Below are 2,765 nucleotides of genomic sequence, written 5' to 3'. Positions count from 1 at the left end.
AGAAGAGGACAAAGGGAAAAGACCATTAGATTTAGCAATAGAGATATCATTGGTAACTCTGGAGAAAGCAGTTTTATTTCAAGGATGAGGTTAGAAGACAAAGGACATCTAGTGTAAACAGTTTTCTCTAGTATAGCCAAGAGGAGGAAGAGATATAGAAGATGATAGCCATTGGGAATGGTCAGATCAAGTAAGGATTTTTTTTCCCCTGAGAATAAGGAGACAGAAGTAGCAGTCAGCAAGAAAGAGGCTGGAAGATGTGAAGAGATTGAAGATTACACTCAGGATGACAGGGAGACACTGGAGACAATGAGAAGGGATGAGATCAAGGGTGCATGTAGAAAGGACTACCTTGGCAAGTATTCTTGTGAAACAACAGTAAAGGAGGGGTTCTTGGCAGAAGAGGTCTGAGCGATGTGAAATAAGGAGAAGGTGAGAAAAGAGAACTTTCAGTTAATAGTCACCAATCTTCCCATAAAGGATGAAACTGTTTTATTGTCATTATTTAATAGCTTATTAATGCTATTATTGAAGCTACTTATTGCTATACTTAATATACTCTTCCCATCATTGAATGATGAGAATGAGACAATCTGGCTGCCTGAGATTGACAGGGCAGCCACTGTGGCATCACTCTAGAAAAAGCACAGGAGTGGGCATTAGGGTTGTGGGCAGTTGCACCTACATTCAAGGACAGAAGGAAAAGACTAGACGAGACAAACTAGGAGATAAAATCTGAATTAAGAATAAGAAGATAAGAATCCTTTGGGGATGTAGCAGAGAGACTTCATGCAAACCTGGAGGCCAATTCTATACTAGCAGAGCACAGAATTATAGATTCATGGAATCTTAGAGCTGGGAGGAATCTTAAAGAGCATCTCATTTTACAAATAAGGAAATAGGTCTGAGGAAGTTAAGTGACTTGTCCAAAGTCATGCAGGAAGGTTAGTGAAGCGTGGTTATTCTTCATGGAAATTATACCTTATACTTGAAAAACATTTTTTTCAAGACAGTTTCACATCCATTGACTTATTTGATCCTCACAACTACAAAGGTAGGCCTAGAAGGTATCATTATTCCTATTTTGTAGGATGAGTAAACTGAGACCCAGCTAAGTCAAGTGACTTGTTAAAAGTTCACACGGCTAGTTAATGGCAAATGTCTGGACTAGAGCCCTGGTCTCTTGACTTAGCTCAGTTAGCTCAAGAGCTTACAGGTACATCCCAAACATCTCTAACTACTTTCAACTGCCAGTTACACTGATATCACCCCTAAAGTGAGTTACACACTTCCTTGAAGCTATTTATACTTTTCAGTTTATGTCAGATCCCACTATATCAATGGTTCAAATATACAATGAATGTTGCTTAGCAGTATTTTAACTATTTCTTTCAAACCATACCTTTTTCGAGTTTCACAGAGTCACCTCTTATTCTCTTACGGCAGAATTGTATTTTGTTTCTTAAAATCTGTCTTCACTCTGTAGGCAAAAAAGCTGTAGGCAAAAAAGAACTCCCAACTAAATTCTTGATCCCTTTCTCTAAAGCAGGGCTGGGGAACCTATGGCCCTGAGGCCACATATATCCCTACCTGCCCCCCAAGTCTTTGAGGACCTAGAAGGTAACATGTGGCCTCAAGGCAGTAGGTTCCCCACCCATGCTCTAAAGGTTTCCTTACTTTCTAACAGAACCACACTTCAAATCTTCTTCCATTTTTACTACCTGCCACAACTACCAGCCTGGAATCCAGGGTACCTGGATCTCGCCCTATCCCATCCCAACTCTGTTGGCCTATTTGGGAACAAATATTAGCTATAATTGGCAATTCTGTCTCCCAGGGTAAGTAGCATGAAAGAGTTGGTGGTGGGGGCAATACTTCCAAGATAGATTTTGGAATATAGAGGCAGAAATCACAAGACTTCAAGAAGCCATTGCTGGGGAGATCACTTCCAAGAGAAGAAGTAGCGCAAGGGAAGGAGCTTTTAAAAAATGTTATTGTTATTTTTTTTTAATTTTTTGTATCACCAAAACTTCTTTCAGTATACCTTCTTCTTTCCTTTCCCCAGAGAGTCATTCCATAAAATAAACATTTTTAAAGAAAAAAAAAGAGGAAGAAGAAGGGGAAAATCAGCAAAGCAAATCAATGTGCCCCCCAAATCTGAAAATATTTGCAATCTGTGAACTTCTCACCTCTGGAAAGGAAATGGGGTATGCCCATACCAAATGATCTAGGCATGACCAGGCATATACACCAAAGAAGTCAGCAATAAGAAGAAAGCCCCCATGTAGACCAAAATAAATGAACTAGAAACAAAAGAGATGCCCACTGATTTGGGGAATGGCTAATCAAATTGTGACTGGATATGGAATGGAATATCACTGGCTGTAAGAAACAGCAAATATGATGAATATAGAGAAGCATGGAAAATTTATACAATCTGATAAAGAGCAAAGGAAACAGAGCAAAACTAAGAAACTAAAAACATATAAAATGACAATGTAAACGGAAAGAACAGCCACAAAAATCAATAGTAAATGTAGCAGAATTACAATGAACAAGCATGACCCCAAAGAAGAGAAATATTAAATAATTATTCTTACTAATTGATCAGTTCAATTGTTTCTGCCTACTGAAGAAATACAAGTGCTACAAGTATCCTATGAATTTTAGCATCCCCAGACAAACCCCCAATTGTCCCACCCTAGTTAAAGCTCTATTTTTCCCCCTTTCATTCAAATAAAAAACTTTGTTGTTATTGTTTTAAG

This window comes from Notamacropus eugenii, chromosome 5, assembly GCF_028372415.1.
Source record: "Notamacropus eugenii isolate mMacEug1 chromosome 5, mMacEug1.pri_v2, whole genome shotgun sequence".
Classification (NCBI taxonomy): Eukaryota; Metazoa; Chordata; class Mammalia; order Diprotodontia; family Macropodidae; genus Notamacropus; species Notamacropus eugenii.
This window is presented reverse-complemented; position numbering follows the sequence as displayed.